We start from the raw sequence: 21,636 nt of genomic DNA, 5'->3' as shown, positions 1-21,636 counted from the left end.
CTCTAACGAATGGTGGTGCATGTGATCCTTAGTTTTGAGATCACCGTAGTGCCTTGTGCACCAATTGATGTAGTTTGACACTAGCCCAACGTAGTTCTATCAGAGCTATCAATATGGTAGTGATTGGCTGTATGAAGGAGTGTATCAAGACTATGGTGGATCGACAAAGGATTCATCACTCCCAAGTATGGGAGAAGTTATCTCACAACGCAATTCAGTATATGACAATTACGCTAAAGTTGTGGCCACAGTGGGATTGAGTTGTAGCCTAATCCAATTTATTATTCCGGTTATTGGACTAGTAACTGAATACAGATATATCGAGAGAAACTGAGGTTGACACTATTTCTGTATCTCGGTCTCGATGAGATAACATGTGATGAAATGATTTGATTACACGGTAACCGTATTGTTGACAGGTAGCTATTTCGTTGAATTCGATTCTATCGGGTGGCTATGATGCCTTACTAGGGGTCGATATTGGTCTGTGTGTAGTGAGAAGATTGATTGGTGTCAATCGCGATACTACTCACTGCCAGTATGATGAGAAGCCTATGGGTCACACACTAAGAAGACAATTTAAGGGTGGTTAACTATGAAGGGTTTTTTCGTCTTCTGGATGAAAGGGCATATTGGTAATTTTGTTGTGTAATTAAATTTACTGAGGATGTTGCATGTGTCCAATTTTGTTATTGGAGTTATTTAGCAAAATTACGAATTTAATTATTGAAGTTAATATTAATATTTAACTAAATAATTAAATTGGGACCTATGTGTAATTCCACCTAAGTTTGGGTTATTGATAAACTTTGGGGGTGGAATTGATATTTAGCTTTCTATATAAAGAAAGCAATGAATATGCTTTTAAACAATTCTTCATTTTAGCCGTGAGAGTGAAAAATATTAGAGTAAATTTTTCTCTCTTCCTCTCTTCTTCACTTCATCGTTTCCAAACCTTGAATCCTTAAAGCCAAAGATTGGTTCTAGCAAAACCAATATTTGGTCTCTATTGTACTGTCTTTGTGTGGACGACTTGAGTTCGATCTTACATTTAGATCGGTAGCGAGATCGCGTTCAGAGATATTAACAGAGCCTCCAAACACTGGTATGATCCGATCCTTGCTTGATCTTGTGTTATTTCAATTTGAGCATGTAATATATATATAACCCTGATTTTGGGCTAATCAGAGTAAATGATGGGAAATTTTTTTCATTTTCCGCTACGTTTACCCCCATCGATTTACTTACATTACTACTATAAATAAAGGTCCTTAGCAATATTTTAGGGGAGCTAGGGTTTATAATATTAATTAAAATTAGGAGAGAGTTTTCAAGGAAGAGGAGGAGACTCTCCCTAGGGTTTGTAATCAAGTCTTTGATCTTCATTCTTTTGGGGGAAGTTGAGGTTTGCTTTCTTGCTAATTATGAGTAGCTAAACTCTCCACTAGGGATCCAATGTAGCCTAATTTGAAGGCTTTATGTTTTAATCAAAGCCATTGGTTTATCAATTCTATTGTGTTCTTGATTCATTCATTACACTTAATTTCTATTATTAATTACCATTATTGTGTGACAACCTTTGATGTGAATTTATAGATTGTATGAGTTAGGGTTAGGCATCACCATATGGTAGTCTTAGATAGCTCTTGTGAATGGATGGTTTGTGTTTGTGCATACATTTTGACAGATACAATTTGATTCTTGATTTCTAGCACTCTTATTCTTAATGGGTTTTTAATCATTACGCAAGACTATATGCCCTAGTTGGTTTAGTGTTAAAAACACTAGGTTAATACCGAACACCTTACGGTAATACCTTAGTTACGAGAGTACGAACCCCAAATAGAGAATTGAGATAGCCATAACCTGATCAGTAGACCTGAGCAACGATTGATCCCAACCAGGCCTGGGTTTGGGCCCAATTGGGACTAGTCGCTCATGGGCCTGGGACCGGTCCCAGACCCATGAGAAATTTTAGGACCTGGTCCTGTCTTATGGGCCTAGAAAATTATTTTTCACCCCCCAATTATTTTTATATTTGGGGGCAAAAAAATTATGTAGGGAGGTTTATGTAATTTTTAGGGGCCTAGAAAGTTTTTTTCCATCCCCGAGAGATTAGTAAATTTTTAATTAATTTAAAAAAATAATAAATAAATAAATTAATTAATGGTTAATTATAATTAATAATTATTTATAAATATGGGGATTTAAATTTAAACTTTAAAGAGATAATTTAATTAATTAATTTTAACATAAATGTAATATTCACACATTCACACTTCACAGATAAACAATTAAATAAATTTGTTTTAATTAAATTATTCATGGTCAACAATATTTACATCGTTCAATTCTATATTCCTAAAGAGTTCGAGTAGTTCGGGATATTCAGGGTGCTGTTGTAATCTTCTCTCTACATGAGTCCAATCCCGTAAACATGTTATCACTTCAATTATCTCATAGGTTGAAGAGCATATTCTATCTTCAACAATCTAGCCACTCATTGAGAATGTTGACTCGGATGCAATTGTAGAAACTGACACAGATAAAATATCACGTGTCATTTGGGCTACAATGGGGAATCGACTTTGATGTTGTTTCCACCATTGAAGCTCATCCATCTCATGTTTCTTTTTCTTTGTCATGTAGGATATGTCCATTTGTAGGTAGCGATTCAGCTCATTTGGTCTGCATAAGTCCTAAAGAGTTCGAGTAGTTCGGGATCTTCAGGGTGTTGTTGTAGTCTTCTCTTTGCATGAGTCCAATCCCGTAAACATGTTATCACTTCAATCATCTCATTGGTTAAAGAGCATCTTCTGTCTTCAACAATCTAGCCACTCGTTGAGAATGCTGACTCGGATGCAATTGTAGAAACTGATATAGATAAAATGTCACGTGCCATTTGCGCTACAATGGGGAATCGACTTTGATGTTGTTTCCACCATTGAAGCTCATCTATCTCATGTTTCTTTTTCTTTGTCATGTGGGATATGTCCATTTGTAGGTAACGATTTAGCTCATTTGGTCCATGTATGTACGAGCTGGAGCTGTTACTTTTGCCGCCATGTTTCATATACGTCCACATGCTCGATTCTTGATAGTTGTCTTCATCAAGGTCCTGTTGGTTGTCTCTGTTGGACATTCCAGTTCTATTGTACCTGCTTTGATATAAAGAAAAAAGGCTTTCCAATTTTTGCTTAAAGTTAATCAAATAATACATATAATCATGTCCTAAATGCTGACTTATCTCAGTAACTATACAATTAACTATGTGTAATTTAAACCTAGGATCTATAACAAGGCTAATCCATATAAGAATGGAATATCTAACCAATATTTCTCGTATTTTTTCTATCTTTGAAACAATTTCCATTAAGACATCATTATATCTATATTTAGTCAAAGTTTTAGAAATTTGAAGTATAATATCTAATGCTAAATTAGTAGTAGGATAACAAATACCACTTAATGTATTAATGGATTCATAAAAAACTTTAAGATATGAATAAAAAAGTTCGCCAACCGTCCAATCATCATAGCTAACAACTTCCTGCGAATTCTTCTGGTTGACAAAATCTGTAATTTGTCTTGTGGTTGGCAAAGCTTTTTCCAACATCAAGTAGGCGGAGTTCCAACATATAGGCATGTCCATACATAACTTCAAAGGTCGAACCGGTGGATCCTCTTGCTTGCAATATTTGACGTACTCCTGCCATCTTTTGTTGCTACCGCCGATGATGAATCCGATAGCTGTGCGCACCCTCTCAATCTTCAAATTTGTAGCTTCTAAACCTGCTTTAACAATTAAATTGATGATGTGGCAAACACATATCTGGTGAAAAAATTTGCCTTCACCACGCGGATCCAATCTCTTTTCAAATAAAGAGATAACTGCGGTGTTAGCAACTGCATTATCTAGCGTTAGCGCTACAACTCTATTAATTAATACATATTCTTGCAAAACTTCAAGTATTATAAAATAAATAGTGTCAGCATTATGTGCAGTATATAATGGTCTAAAATCTATCAATTTTTGTTGTAAACCCCAACCAGGATCTAAGTAATGTATTGTGACAGTTAAAAAATCTGTTTTTGATCTACAAGCCCAGATGTCTGAAGTAAGTACAATAGATATATTCCTAAAGTTTTGAAATTTGTTTTTAAGTTGAATATTTATTTGGTTATAAAGTTTTAGTATGTCTCTTCTAGCCCTCCCTCCCTAGCACATGACTGTTGGTTGCCAACAGTCATGTGCTATATTAATTGTTTTTTTTTTTTGTAAAATATTACTTTAACCCTTTATAGTTTTGTCAATTTCAAAATATTTAAGCGGTTTTTGGATATTTTATAGAGGACTTTTTTGAAATTAAGCAAAGGAGTTTGGGCCCAGGCTTGGGCCTTGGAGGAGGGCCTAATCAAGGGACCGATCCTTTCTCCCAAACCGGACCAGGCTCTTCTAGTACCATGCCCTACAAGGATCGGTCTTAGGACTAGTCCTTTGGGCCGGGTTTTTGGGACCAATCCTAAATGCTCATGTCTAGTGATCATTGACATAAAGCTGGAAAGTTATGTTGAAATTGGATACCTAGGTTTTAGTTAATTGGTTTTTAATTCATTTGAATATTGGTTTTCTTTTAATTGATAGTTTTGTTCATTTTACTTTAATTTGGAATTTCATCAATCTTGTCACTTAATTTTAGTTTGTTATTTAAATTAAGGCATCGTTATTAGGGTTATTAGTTAGCTTACAAATCTTTGTAGGATCGACCCTTGCATTTACGAATTGAATTATTGAAGTTAATATTAATATTTAACTAAATAATTAAATTGGGACCTATGTGTAATTCCACCTAAGTTTGTGGTTATTGATAAACTTCGGGGTGGAATTGATATTTAGCTTTCTATATAAAGAAAGCAAGAATATGTTTAAACAATTCTTCATTTTAGCGTGAGAGTGAAAAATATTAGAGAAATTTTCTCTCTTCCTCTCTTCTTCACTTCATCGTTTCCAAACCTTGAATCCTTAAAGCCAAAGATTGGTTCTAGCAAAACCAATTTTGGTCTCTTTGTACTGTCTTTGTGTGGAGACTTGAGTTCGATCTTACATTTAGATCGGTAGCGAGATTGCTTCAGAGATATTAACAGAGCCTCCAAACCTGGTATGATGATCCTTGCTTGATCTTGTGTTATTTCAATTTGAGATGTAATATATATATAACCTGATTTGGGCTAAGAGTAAAGATGGGAAATTTTTTCTTTTGCCGTTTACCCCCATCGATTTACTTAATTACTACTATAAATAAAGGTCCTTAGCAATATTTTAGGGGAGCTAGGGTTTATAATAAATTAAAATTAGGAGAGAGTTTTCAAGGAAGAGGAGGAGACTCTCCCTAGGGTTGTAATCAAGTCTTTGATCTTCATCTTTGGGGGAAGTTGAGGTTTGCTTTCTTGCTAATTATGGTACTAAACTCTCCACTAGGGATCCAATGTAGCCTAATTTGAAGGCTTTATGTTTTAATCAAAGCCATTGGTTTTCAATTCTATTGTGTTCTGATTCATTCATTACACTTAATTTCTATTATTAATACCATTATTGTGTGACAACCTTTGATGTGAATTTATAGATTGTATGAGTTAGGAGGCATCACCATATGTAGTCTTAGATAGCTCTTGTGAATGGAGGTTGTGTTTGTGCATACATTTTGAGAACAATTCGATTCTTGATTTTCGCACTCTTATTCTTAATGGGTTTTTAATCATTACGCAAGACTATATGCCTTAGTTGGTTTAGTGTAAAAACACTAGGTTAAACCGAACCCTTACGAATACCTTAGTTAGAGAGTACGAACCCCAAATAGAGAATTGAGATAGCCATAACTGATCAGTAGACCTGACAAGATGATCCAAACCAGCCTGGGTTTGGGCCAATTGGGACTAGTCGCTCATGGGCCTGGGACCGGTCCCAGACCATGAGAAATTTTAGGACCTGGTCCTGTCTTATGGGCCTAGAAAATTATTTTTCACCCCCCAATTATTTTATATTTGGGGGCAAAAAAATATGTAGGGAGTTTATGTATTTTTAGGGGCCTAGAAATTTTTTCCATCCCTCGAGAGATTAGTAAATTTTTAATTAATTAAAAAATAATAAATAATAAATAATTAAGGTTAATTTAATTATAATATTTATAAAATGGGGATTTAAATTTAAACTTAAAGAATAATTTAATTAATAATTTTAACATAATGTAATATTCACACATTCCACTTGCTTTGGCTAGTATGACTACTTCAGAGTCATATGTAAGTGAGAAAGCGGTCTCACTAGTTGATATTGTGCGGTAGGATAGTACTCCAAACTCGTTGGCTTAAGCGCCTTTGACTTTTTGGAGGCGTTTCTTCATTGTCTGGATGGTAGTCTTGTTGGACGACTTGGCTTGTCCTTTTGCCTGGGGATAGCGAGGAGTCGAGGAGCTTAGCTTGGTTCCCCAAATCTTACATAAGTCTTGGAAGCTAAAACTGATTAATTGGGAACCGTTGTCGGTCACTATCTTTTTCGGTATTCTAAATCAATAGATAATGTTTTTCCAGAATTTTTTTTTTTAACCTCTTGATCTTTGACTTGAGAGAACGCTTCGGCCTTGATCCAGTCGGTGAAGTAGTCAGTCACAATGGGCATGTAGATGTGTTGTTCAGGTGCATTGGACAACTCTTCCACTATGTCCATCCCCTATCTCATGAATGACCAAGAAGTGAGGATGAAGTTGAATCGCTCTAGTGGGAGATGAGACACTTGTTCAAACCTCTGGCAGCTGTCACATTGCCGAACATAGGTGGAAGAGTTGGACTACATGGTGGGCCAGTAGTAGTCAGCTGTGAGGGCTCGGTTGGCTAGGTTATTTCCCCCTTTATGGTTGCCACACTAGCCTTCATGAAGTTTAGCTAGAACATACTTAGCTTTTTCTAGAGTGATTGATGAGTTCTTGAAAGTGCACTCATACTTAGTGATTTTAAGGGTATTTGTGTAGGAATTAGGTTTAATTGGTTAAGTTTAGCTAATTTCTTTATCTCTCTGTTTTTCTAGAATCACGAGTATGTTTTCAAAATTTTTAGGTATTTAGGTGCTGAAAAATGTGGATTTCGAGCATGCACGTTGAAGAGTAAAAAATCAGAATCATGTAGGAACAAACGGTTCAAGAATCATAGCTCAAACAGAGAAGTTATAAATTTTTGAAGATTGTCGGCAATGTAAAAGGTTGCAAAATGGCAAGAAAGTGGGCAGAAAGTTCATGCCGTGGTGGAACTACTAATGTGTCGTGGCGCAGTTCATGAATTTTATGCTTGAGAGTTTTTTTGTCTAAACATGCTAAATAAAATGGGCATAACTTAAGCTACACAACTTCAATTGATTTGATTCTAGTGGCATTTTAAAGCTAAGAGACAAAGATACAACTTTCATGTTTTGATTGTGATCCAGTTCGACCTAGAAGATGGTTAAACATTGATATGAAAGTTACATCAGTTCATGTAAGACAAGCAGATGTGTTATTATGTGTTTTTAATTGAAGGGTGACTTGTTACCATAATACCTTTACGATGTTACTTGTTAGAGTAGGTGCCCTAGAGCCAATCAATTATTGTAGAATTGACTCTTTGTAATAATGTTCATTAATCAAGAAAAGACATTTTATTCTATATTGTGTAAATCATATCTATATGTATTGATATATGTCCTTAGAATGGTAGAACCATGATGAGGGTATCAAGTGTTTCAAATCTTGATAGTGAGAACCCTATGAGCACATATGGTAGCCATTCTAGAAATGTCCCTAGCCCTAGTAATATTTTGACCAAGGACATAGATAATACGGTAAGGCTATCATAGTGTTGAACGACTCTGTCGAAAGACAGTGACTGATCTCACTTGTCAAGGTTGTTTACACTGACAACCTAGTGCAACACATGGGTGCTTGTTGTAGGTAAGTTCACTAGACTGACCCACCAGATGATTCCATATAGATTGTAACCACAGTGTCTATGGAACAAATCCTTTAACGAATGGTGGTGCATGTGATCCTTAGATTTGAGATCACCATAGCGCCTTGTGCACCAATTGATGTAGTTTGACTCTAGCCCAACGTAGTTCTATCAGAGCTATCAATATGGTAGTGATTGGCTGTATCAAGGAGTGTATCAAGACTATGGTGGATTGACAGAGGATTCATCACTCCCAAGTACGGGAGAAGTTATCTCACGACGCAATTCAGTATATGACGATGACACTAAAGTTGTGGCCACAGTCCGATTGAGTTGTAGCCTAATCCAATTTATTATTCCGGTCATTGGACCAGTAATTGAATACAGATATATCGAGAGTAACAGAGGTTGACACTATTTTTGAATCTCGGTCTCGATGAGATAACATGTGATGAAATGATTTGATTGCACGGTAACCGTATCGTTGACAGGTAGCTATTTCATTGAATCCGATTCTATCGGGTGGCTATGATGCCTTACTAGGGGCCAATCTTGGTCTGTGTGTAGTGAGACGATTGATTGGTGTCAATCGCAATACTACTTACTGCCAGTATAATGAGAAGCCTACGGGTCACACACTAAGAAGACAATTTAAGGGTGGTTAACTATGGAAGGGTATTTTCATCTTCTGGACGAAAAGGGCATATTGGTAATTTTGTTGTGTAATTAAATTTACTAAGGATGTTGCATGTGTCCAATTTTGTTATTGGAGTTATTTAGCAAAATTACGAATTGAATTATTGAAGTTAATATTAATATTTAACTAAATAATTAAATTGGGACCTATGTGTAATTCCACCTAAGTTTTGGTTATTGATAAACTTTCGGGGTGGAATTGATATTTAGCTTTCTATATAAAGAAAGCAATGAATAGGATTTTAAACAATTCTTCATTTTAGTCGTGAGAGTGAAAAATATTAGAGAGAATTTTTCTCTCTTCCTCTCTTCTTCACTTCATCGTTTCCAAACCTTGAATCCTTAAAGCCAAAGATTGGTTCTAGCAAAACCAATCTTTGGTCTCTGTTGTACTGTCTTTGTGTGGATGACTTGAGTTCGATCCTACATTTAGATCGGTAGCGAGATTGCATTCAGAGATATTAACAGAGCCTCCAAACGCTGGTATGATTTGATCCTTGCTTGATCTTGTGTTATTTCAATTTGAGGATGTAATATATATATAACCCTGATTTTGGGCTAATTAGAGTAAACGATGGGAAATTTTTTTCGTTTTCTGCTGCGTTTACCCCCATCGATTTACTTACATTACTACTATAAATAAAGGTCCTTAGCAATATTTTAGGGGAGCTAGGGTTTATAATATTAATTAAAATTAGGAGAGAGTTTTCAAGGAAGAGGAGGAGACTCTCCCTAGGGTTTGTAATCAAGTCTTTGATCTTCATGCTTTTGGGGGAAGTTGAGGTTTGCTTTCTTGCTAATTATGTGTAACTAAACTCTCCACTAGGGATCCAATGTAGCCTAATTTGAAGGCTTTATGTTTTAATCAAAGCCATTGGTTTATCAATTCTATTGTGTTCTTGATTCATTCATTACACTTAATTTCTATTATTAATTACCATTATCGTGTGACAACCTTTGATGTGAATTGATAGATTGTATGAGTTAGGATTAGGCATCACCATATGTTAGTCTTAGATAGCTCTTGTGAATGGATGGTTTGTGTTTGTGCATACATTTTGATAGATACAATTCGATTCTTGATTTCTAGCACTCTTATTCTTAATGGGTTTTTAATCATTACGCAAGACTATATGCCTTAGTTGGTTTAGTGTTAAAAACACTAGGTTAATACCGAACGCCTTACAATGATACCTTAGTTATGAGAGTACGAACCCCAAATAGAGAATTGAGATAGCCATAACGTGATCAGTAGACCTGAACAATGACTGATCCAAACCAAGCCTGGGTTTGGGCCCAATTGGGACTAGTCGCTCATGGGCCTGGGACCGGTCCCAGACCCATGAGAAATTTTAGGACTTGGTCCTGTCTTATGGGCCTAGAAAATTATTTTCCACCCCCCAATTATTTTTATATTTGGGGGCAAAAAAAATATGTAGGGGGATTTATGTAATTTTTAGGGGCCTAGAAATTTTTTTCCCACCTCGGAGAGATTAGTAAATTTTTAATTAATTTTAAAAATTAATAAATTAATTAATGGTTAATTGTAATTAATAATTATTTATAAATATGGGGATTTAAATTTAAACTTTAAAGAGATAATTTAATTAATTAATTTTAACATAAATGTAATATTCACACATTCACACTTCACAAATAAACAATTAAATAAATTTGTTTTAATTAAATTATTCATGGTCAACAATATTTACATCGTTCAATTCTGTATTCCAAAAGAGTTCGAGTAGTTCGGGATCTTTAGGGTGCTGTTGTAGTCTTCTCTCTGCACGAGTCCAATCCCGTAAACACATTATCACTTCAATCATCTCATTGGTTAAAAAGCATCTTCTGTCTTCAACAATCTAGCCACTTGTTGAGAATGCTGACTCGGATGCAATTGTAGAAACTGACACAGATAAAATGTCACGTGCCATTTGGGCTACAATGGGGAATCGACTTTGATGTTGTTTCTTCTCTCTACATGAGTCCAATCTCGTAAACACGTTATCACTTCAATCATCTCATTGGTTAAAGAGCATCTTCTGTCTTCAGCAATCTAGCCACTCGTTGAGAATGCTGACTCGGATGTAATTGTAGAAACTGACACAGATAAAATGTCACGTGCCATTTGGGCTACAATGGGGAATCGACTTTGATGTTGTTTCCACCATTGAAGCTCATCCATCTCATGTTTCTTTTTCTTTGTCATGTAGGATATGTCCATTTGTAGGTAGCGATTAAGCTCATTTGGTCCATGTATGTACGAGCTGGAGCTGTTACTGTCGCCGCCATTTTCCATATACGTCCACATGCTCGATTCTTGATAGTTGTCTTCATCAAGGTCCTGTTGGTTGTCTCTACTGGACGTTCCAGTTCTATTGTACCTTCTTTGATATAAAGAAAAAAGGCTTTCCAATTTTTACTTAAAGTTAATCAAATAATACATATAATCATGTCCTAAATGCTGACCTATCTTAGTAACTATACAATTAACTACGTGTAATTTAAACCTAGGATCTATAATAAGGCCTAATCTATATAAGAATGGAATATCTAACCATTATTTTTCGTATTTTTTCCATCTTTGAAACAATTTCCATTAAGACATCATTATATTTATATTTAGTCAAAGTTTTAGAAATTTGAAGTATAATACCTGACGCTAAATTAGTAGTAGGATAATAAATACCACTTAATATATTAATGGATTCATAAAAAACTTTAAGAAATGAATAAAAAAGTTTGCCAACCGTCCAATCATCATAGCTGACAACTTCTTGCGAATTCTTCTGGTTGACGAAATCTGTAATTTGTCTTGTGGTTGGCAAAACTTTTTCCAACATCAAGTAGGCGGAGTTCCAACATATAGGCATGTCCGTACATAACTTCAAAGGTCGAATTGGTGGATCCTCTTGCTTGCAATATTTGACGTACTCTTGCCACCTTTTGTTGCTACCGCCGATGACGAATCCGATAGCTGTGCGCACCCTCTCAATCTTCGAATTTGTGGCTTCTAAACCTACTTTAATAATCAAATTGATGATGTGGCAAACATATATCTGGTGAAAAAATTTGCCTTCACCGGATCCAATCTCTTTTCAAATAAAGAGATAACTGCGGTGTTAGCAACTGCATTATCTAGCGTTAGCGCTACAATTCTACAATTAATACATATTCTTGCAAAACTTCAAGTATTATAAAAAAAATAGTGTCAGCATTATGTTCAGTATATAATGGTCTAAAATCTATCAATTTTTGTTGTAAACCCCAACCATGATCTAAGTAATGTATTGTGACAGTTAAAAAATCTGTTTTTGATCTACAAGCCCATATGTCTGAAGTAAGTACAATAGATATATTCCTAAAGTTTTGAAATTTGTTTTTAAGTTGAATATTTATTTGGTTATAAAGTTTTAGTATGTCTCTTCTAGCCCTCCCTCCCTAGCACATGACTATTGGCTGGCAACAATCATATGCTATATTAATTGTTTTTTTTTTTTTTTTTGTAAAATATTAATTTAACCCTTTATAGTTTTGTCAATTTCAAAATATTTAGGCGGTTTTTGGATATTTTATAGAGGACTTTTTTGAAATTAAGCAAAGGAGTTTGGGCCCAGGCTTGGGCCTTGGAGGAGGGCCTAATCAAGGGACCGATCCTTTCTCCCAAACCGGACCAGGCTCTTCTAGTACCAGGCCCTACAAGGATCGGTCTTAGGACTAGTCCTTTGGGCCGGGTTTTTGGGACCAATCCTAAATGCTCAGGTCTAGTGATCAGTGACATAAAGCTGGAAAGTTATGTTGAAATTGGATACCTAGGTTTTAGTTAATTGGTTTTTAATTCATTTGAATATTGGTTTTCTTTTAATTGATAGTTTTGTTCATTTTACTTTAATTTGGAATTTCATCAATCTTGTCACTTAATTTTAGTTTGTTATTTAAATTAAGGCATCGTTATTAGGGTTATTAGTTAGCTTACAAATCTTTGTAGGATCGACCCTTGCATTTGCATCTATACTGTGATAGTGATTCGTGCATTTGTGAGGAAGTAAATTTGTTCATCAAGTCTCTGGCGCAGTTTCCAGGGATTTGTTTTAAGTTATTCAATTTTTTTTTGATAACGCGTGCTTTAATTTTTGTAGTTTTTGTTATTTAATTTTTGCTTTATTTTTGTCTAGGTTCATTTTTTTTTTTTTTTTTTTTGTCTTTTGTGTTTTTAGTTACTAAATGCAAGGTCGCCCATCACTGGATAAAGAATCACCAGAATTAAGTTAAGAGATTGAAGAAAAAATGGCTGAGTTACCTCGACCCGTGAAGGAGTACGCACATCCTACCATTAGAACGTCACTATCGTGCATAGTCCTGAATGATGTAGCAAGAGATTATGAGCTTAAAAATATTCACTTTCAAATGCTTCTATCTTTTCATGGAATACCTTTAGAGGATCCTTTTACTTTCATTCGTGATTTTTATGCTATTGTTTAGACTTTTCCTTAGTAGAGTTTAATTGAGGGTCAATTGCAAATGAGGTGTTTTTTATACACGTTGAAAGACGAAAAAAGACATGGTATATGACTTTAGCTCTATCTTCACTTACCACATGGGATGCGATCTACAATAAATTCATAGGTAAATTTTATTCTTAATCCAAAACTACAGAATTTTTAGTTAAGATTGCTACTTTTTCACAAACTGAGGTGAGCCATTCCATAAGCTTGGGAATGTTTTAAATTTCTTTTAGTTCATTGTCCTCATCATAGATATCCTTTAGAGTTATCAAATCAATTTTTCTATGATGGGCTAACACAGGCTTGTCAAGCCATAGTTCATCATGCTGCAGGTGGTGCTATGGGAGAAAAGACTACATAAGAGACACATGAGTTATATGAGATGCTTGGAGCCAATTCACAGCAGAAAAGTGTTAGAGGTAGCTTTAGAGGAATGTATGAACTGAATTCTAACATTGATTTGGCTATGCAAGTTTTGGAATTGACCAAGCAAATGAAAACTATGTGCAACATGATGATAAGACAAGGACGAAATAACTCTAAAGAGATATGTACTATTTGTGGTATTGTTGGTCATGCAATTAATGCTTGTCCTTCTCGTGAAAATTTTTTAGAGTCTTTTGAGCAAGCCAATGTGATGAATTCCTATAATTCAAGACCTCAGTATGATCTTTTTTCGAATACTTACAATCCTGGTTGGAGGAATCATTCTTGGAGCAACAATTAGCAACAAATGAGCTCTAATAGTCAAGCGAGGAAGCCTTCATTGGAGGACACGTTGAATAATTTTATTCAAGTTTCTCAGAAAAACGAACAAAATTTTGAACAAAGGTTTCAACAACAAAAGGCACCAGTTAGGGTTGGAGGTTCAAATTGGACAAATAGCGAAGGCATTACAAAGCCTTATTCCTAGGAAATTACCAAGCTAACCTAAGCAAGTAAATGCAATCACAATATTACGAAGTGGTAAGGTAATAAATAAAGATATTAATTCTAAGACTAATGAGAATTTAATCAACCATGTAGGGGAAGATAAAGCTAAGGAGAAGCAATCAAGTGAATACATTCATAATGAGGAGATCAGTCTCGTCATTGCTCCACCAAAGCCTTATGTTTCACCTGTACCTTTTCCAAGTCCCTTGAATAAAAGCAAATGGGATAAGTCTTTTTTTGATATTTATAATATCTTGTCTAAAGTTAATGTGAACTTACCCTTACTTGACATGGTTAGGAACTTGTCTGCCTATGCAATGATTTTCAAGGAGTTGACCACACGTAAGCGTAAGAATGAGCCTTATGAAACAGTAATGATGTTAGAGACAATTAGTGCGGTGCTGCAGAGTAGATTACCGCCCAAATTGAAAGATCCTGGGAGTTTTATTATCAACATTACTGTTGGTAATAAAAAGGAAAGGCGAGCTATGTTGGATTTGGGTGCAAGCATCAACCTCATGCCTCATTCGATTTATCAACAATTTGGATTGGGAGAGTTGAAGCCTACAACAATGACTCTACAATTAGCTGACCGTTCAGTGAAATATCCAAGAGGTATTGTAGAGGACATTTTAGTTCAAATTGATAAATTGATTGTTCTTGTAGATTTTGTGGTGTTAGATATGGAGATGCCATCAAAGTTCGACAACGAATTGCCCATTTTGCTTGGACGTCTTTTCATGGCCACAACAAATACAATTATTGATGTTTAGAATGGAAAACTCAAAATGATGGTTCTTGATCAAACTGTGGAATTTTCAATCTATCTTCACCTCCTGAAGCTAATGAGTGCTTTCTTGTTGATTCTTTGGACCCAAATATTTTTTCTAGTTTTTTGCAGGATGAGACAAAAGACAAATTGGAGTTAGCTTTGACTATAGCAGATAATGAATTTATTAATGAAGAGGCAAAGGAGTATTTAGAGGCCATTGATAGCACAATACCAAATACGTCTGATGTAAAGTTGAGAAAGCCCCCGTGAAACACAGACTAAGCATTCTATCTAGCCTATACGTTAAATTAAATGCTTCTTGGGAGGCAACTCAAGCTTTTTAATTTGAACTTTACCTTGATTTAACTTATGTTTTATTTTCTTTTGTTTTTCAAATGTCTTCAGTGTTTTCATTGTTAAATTTTTAGATGTAGTTTTTTAAGTATGGTTGGATTAGTAAGGTAGTTTAGTTATTTGTATTTTATGGTTTATTCTTTTTGTAGGGAAAGAGCTACGAATCGTGGCGTAAAATATTCATGCCGTGACACAACAAGGAAGAGAGATAATGCAATTTGGGCAAAAACTTGATGTTGCGGCATGGTGAAAATGGTGCAGCAATGCCACACAGGTTTTGACGATGTCTCTATAGAGGGGGAGGGGGAGGGGGAGGTGGTGTTGTTGGTAACTTCTCTTTTCTTTTATGCTTTTCCTTTCTAATTGTTACATTAAGGACAATGTAGGTTTTAGGTTGGAGGTGGGGAAGTTCTTCCTGATTGTTGACCGAATTTTTTTTTCCTGACTGAATTTTGTGTTTTTGTTGTTTTCTAGATTAATTCATATATCAATAATACACGATTGCAGTGACATGTATCATCTAGAATAAGTCAAATTTTGCTTTAGTTCTGAAATAATTCTGGATGTTGGTTTTGCGGTATTCTCATGAATGTGGTTTGTATGGTGGGTTAGTGCTAGCATTTAGAGATATTTTGTGTGAGACTATCTTGTGACATTTTTGAGATCCATGAATTCTAGACGTATTCGATGACCACTTGAGGTAGAATCCTAGATGACACATTACTTGAGAAATGATTTAGGCCATCTTTGGACTATTTGAGCCTTTCAAGCTGACCTTATATTTTATTATCTCTAGTCACCCCTTTGTGCCAATATTGATTATAGTAGCCTTGATTTTCTTTCATCTATGCCACAATAACCTTCCCTTTTTAACCCTAAAACACATTATTCTACTCATGATTTTTAAGAGGATTTAATCTAAATTTATGTAAACTGAGAGTGGGAATGTGTGGGATTTAGAGTGCTTTCTCAATATTTTTTGAGTGTATTTGTAAAACCCGCGTTATTATTCCGATGCCCTAAGGTATGAAATTTACCTTTTCAGGTAATTTTCTTTTTTTGAATGGAAGGGTAAAATGGTAAATTTGCATTCATTTCGAGATGTGACCATTATAAAGTGTAAGGGGTGATGTCATTGAAGAGAAATGAGGGTAGAATGGTCATAAAGTTGATTGATAGGGTTAAATGGCATAAACGGTAACCAAGGGTATATTGGTCTTTTCATACAAATCCATATGAATTAAGTATCCATAAAAGTGCATAAAGGGTAAATTAGTGTAACAACTACTGAAAACTAGTACAATGCATGCATAATAACAATAGAAAATTGGGCCTAAAGTTTTCTTTTCTTTACAATTCATATGTCTTTTATACACAAAGAGTACTGTTTACTAAAGATTCATTTTTAAAAGACAAAACAGGGGAAACAGTGTAGCTATTGCTCCTCGCTTGCCGACGCCCCTCCGACTGCATCAACACCTAGATCCTGCATCCACAAAGGAAAATAACGGGGTGAGCACAAAATAATGCTCAGTAAGTACAACCACTCTATGTTTGTCCCGTTGTATCACACGTAATTCTTTCCTTATACTATTTCGTTTCTATATCTGTTTCTACTAAACATCATGGCCTATCTTACCGGAGGTACGGCGGATGGCGTACACAGCACCATCTCACTCTCCATGACTATCGGGTGGAATTCACACAGTACCAACCCGTTTTAGTGACTACCGAGTGGGGATCACAAAGCACCTATCGGTTTCCTAACTATCGGGTGGAGACCATTAGCACCTACCCGTTTCTCTAGACTGTGGATAACGATCACCAAGCATTAACCCGTCTCTAGGTCGCGTCGGGTGATGATCACAAAGCATCAACCACTTCTACAATGTTGGATGATGACATCAAAGCATCAACCCACTTATCTAACAACTAACGGGTGGTGGTCACAAAGCATCATCTGTTTACTACAACATCGGGTGACGATCACAAAGCATCGACCCCTCTCTAAGGGCTATTCGGGTGGTGATCACAAAGCATCAACCCGATTCCCATAACTAGGGTGATGATCACAAAGCATCAACCCATCTATTCTACTCTTCTATTCACTCTATTTTGCCTTTGCATTCTCTCTACTCTTAGAGTAGTTGCATCCACCAAGCTTTACTCATAGGGTAATTGATACACAAGTTCCTACACTTCTTAGGTCACTTTTCAATGCACCTTAGTGCATGGATGGTTCATCTCCACTAATGCACTTATGAAATGCCAACATGCAATGTTGCAAGAATTAAGGTTCTCAACTATACTCAAACCTCATTAGGCATTTCATCAAACAACTCATGTGCACATAAAACTCTAATACAAGATTCTAAAACTTTTTCTAACCATCCAAAATAGGAGAACCCCCTCACATAACCATAAACCTGTCAAGAAAGCACTTCCAAAAAGGGATCCACAATACCCTTCAATTCCATCTCAAACTACCTTTCAACCCAACAACTCATTTCTCATATGCAAAGAATAAACAATCACAAAGCATAGAAATATCTATTTAAGCTTCATACATGGCATATACATGTATATCACATACATACATCATTTCTATCAAAACCCTAATCAAGAAAATTCTTAAATCTCAACTTGGGTTGGGGTTTACTTACCTTGTTATGGAGAGACTTCACCAACTCTTCCTTTCATGTTTTGCTTGACTTTTTCTCTACTCTTAACCAAAAGAAAAAAACCCTCAAACTTCAATATAAACTAAAATCACAAATCTCCACCTAGTAGGAATCTTACCTTCGGAAGCCTTAGGTTGATTTTCTACCCCAAATCACTTCAAAAACTCCCTGGAACTCCTGATCAAAAGAAAGAAAAGTTGAGAGGAGCAAGGATGGGAGTTGCATTTTTGAGAAGAAGAATGAGGGGTTTGCTAACTCTAATTCATTTTAATGAAATTTATACACAATCATTCCCATTTTGCCCTTACTCTTCTTTGGAATTCCATCTATATCCTTGATTCATTACAAACTCACCCCATATCACATTTCTCATGAAAAATCCTTACAATTAACTCCCCATTTTCCTGCTAATTAGGGGTAAATGGTCAAATTGCCCTAGGGAAGAAAATATCTAAAACTAACCAACATTTTAACGCGCTCTGTCCGCGGCGAAGAAACTTCTGTCGCCGCGGCGAAATGTCCAAGAGTTTCCCTGTGGTTTAACACATCTTTGCCACGACGAAGATTCTCCTTCGCCGGCGAAGCTGGCACACTAAACTTCTTCTATTTTCAACCATTCAGGGCAAGCATTAACACAACACTCAATCAAACAATATACCAAAACCAACTCAAATAAAAGCGAAAGAAGACAAAAACTACGTACCTCATGGGGGCGTTACAATTAGTCATTTACCTAACGGGATTGCTTAATTACCAAGTGTTTTAAAATAAGTCAAATGGCATTAAATGAGTGCTAATCATTATGTTGTTGTAGAAATGACCAAAACACCTTATATGAAAAATTATGCCAAATGACCCTATATCTAACTTTAATGACCAATCATAATAGAGTAGTAATGAAATAAAATCTACAAGGTTTGAGAGAGAGGAGTGGCCTTGTACACCCCAAATGCTCATCTTCTTCTATCTCTCAAATCCACCATAAAAGCATAATAATTAAGCATTTTATTCTCAAATTTTTGTAGGATTTCAAGTTGAATTTCGAAGGAGATCACCATCCACACTTTGAGAACTTCAATTGAGGGTTTAAGGTGGTTTTGTGTGGTTTTTTAGTTAAAAGAGAAATTCATAATGGTTATGTGTGTAAGGTAGAAAGGGTGAACCTTTGGAGCTAAGGAGGAGTGTTTTGTGCTTTGAATACTAAGGTAAGGAAAAAATCTCCCTATGACTACAATTGATAACACCTAGGGTTGATGAAACTTACATTTTCTTATTAATTGAGTGTGATGCTATGTTTTGGTTATGAATTGTTTAAATGGGTGTTGTGATTGGTGTAGGTGCGCATATGGAGGATGATTATGCTAATTAAAAGATTTGTAGTTGGACGATGTTTTGGCACTTTTTGGTTCTGTAAAAAGGGAGGTTTTTATGGGGTTATACTTAGAATGATTGGCAAAACTATGAATGTGAAATGAGGTGACATGGTTAAAATGAATAGAATTCAGATTTGCTTTTTATGACTTATAGTACCTGTTCACTGAATCGGTCATAATGAAGTTATAAAGTCTGATTGAGCTGATCTTAAGTATTAAAAATTTGAGAAATATACCAAACTTTTATGTTTTAGCCAAAATTAATTAAATTCTGAGAGATGAGTAAAACATTTCTGAAAAGTGACGAACTGTTGGCATCCACCTCCTTAATAGAAATTCCCATCTTTTTTTTTATAAATTCTATTATCTACTAATAGTCTACTATTGAAATTCATGATCTGTATGAGAAATTGAATGAATTAAGTTAATAATTTAATAGGAGAATATTTATGTCATGGAGTTTTGCTAAATGATTGATGAGTTAGCAATTGGCAAAGGTTACATGTTAGATGAATGAATAGTATGATTGAGTATGGAGATGTATCCATATGTTTGCATTCATAATGTAATGCATATGCTTATTTATTGACTTATGAATGAATTTATGAAATGTTAAAGAAGATTCCATTAGTCTCTTGAGGTATAAACAAGATCAAAAGAATGGAATCTTTGTGGAAACCATGAGTCCTTTAGGTGTGACAAGAACAAAATAATGGTTCAACATGAATATGATCAGATAATAAAGACTAATGAAAACGTCAAGTACAAAGACAAAAGAAATAGGCATGCCATGTTTATGAATATTGCATAAGTCATATATGTTCTATGTTATATTATGTATGGTTATGTTATGACTTATGTTTATGAGTAAAGTCCAAAGTGCATGACATGTTTTATGAACTTGTTAATGTCAATGAATGAAGGTTATGTCTCGTAGGTAGGTAAGGTCCTAAGTAATATACTTGTATAATGAACCTTAACAGTTTATAAATGGTCATATTCCCTTACTAAGTGATTAGCGCTCACCCCACGAAATGTTTTAAAAATGTTTTGCAGGTAAGGATTAAGGCATGAAGCTAGGAGAGGATTCCGAGGGACGCTATGAGCATGAAGGGATGTTTTAATGATGACTATTGAATGGTTTTGCTAGTATTTAATGTAGTAATTATGTTCATATTTCATAATGCAGTTAATATGTCCATGTTCTATAATGGAGTAAATATGTTTGTGTTAATAAAGGAAATCAAATTGCTAGTAAAATTGTGTGTGTTCTAGTAATTATTACTATGGATTTCATAATTCACTCCAAAAAAGGAAACTATATTATTTGACTTGTACAATGAACTTATTATAGTTTAGAAATTAAAAAAAAAAAAAGTTTTTAAACTACGGTTTATTCTTTAAATAAGATTTTAAAATAAACTTCATTTCTAGCCGTGTATTTTCTAGGTTCTCAATGGCCAAAGAATACTTAGGAAATACCCGATTAGGGAGGGGTTTTACCGTTGGTATTAGAGCATGATTTTGGGTGTTCAAAATGATGTTTTGATTGAATTGTTATAGTTATTTTATATTTAATTGATGTTGGTAATGGTGTTTGTAAATAATGGAAGTATCATTCCTCATGCGTCCCCAAGATACTCTCTCCAGCCGATTGTTGTAAGTGTTTTCTTTACTTGCTTAGTGAATAGAATTAGCTAACATTGACTGAAATTTGTGTGAGTAAGGATATGGCTACGAGGCATTCACGAAAGGTTAATAGGAGAGAATGCCAATGAAGAGGGCACTAGTGAGCCAGTAGCATCGACTACCAATGCGCCTCTTAATAGTGGACCAGCTACGTCTACTCAAAATGCTTCTGTTTTGGATGAGGCTGCAATCAACAGGATGATTCAGGCAACCATTACCGAGGCCTTTAGGAGGGTTACCCTGGAAAGTATAAGTAACCAAGTGAACGCAAATCTCTCAGTTCTAGTACTTCAGCCTCAGCTCCAAATACTACTTCCACCTCCGGTAACCAGACCAGTTATGCCGATGGGTGCTATACCTTCTGGTCAAGTGGAGCCAATCCATAATCTTTCTCAAAAGCACCAACCTCTGGAGTTCAGTGGTTCAAACGATCCAGCAATGACAAAGGAGTGGTTAGAGACTGTCGAACGGGCAATGGCCTTGTTTCCCATGAGGGACTAAGAAAAAGTCTGTTATGCTTCCTATTTATTGAGAGGACATGCTAGGGTATGGTGGAAGCAAATGGAGCATACCTATGTGACGAGTGCCCTTTCTTGGAATGAATTTAAAAGGCTATTTGAAGCATAATACTGGTCGGCGGACATATTATCTGTAAAGAC

Source organism: Pistacia vera, unplaced genomic scaffold (genome assembly GCF_008641045.1).
Source record: "Pistacia vera cultivar Batoury unplaced genomic scaffold, PisVer_v2 Contig250, whole genome shotgun sequence".
Lineage (NCBI taxonomy): Eukaryota > Viridiplantae > Streptophyta > Magnoliopsida > Sapindales > Anacardiaceae > Pistacia > Pistacia vera.
Note: the sequence above shows the minus strand (reverse complement) of the source record.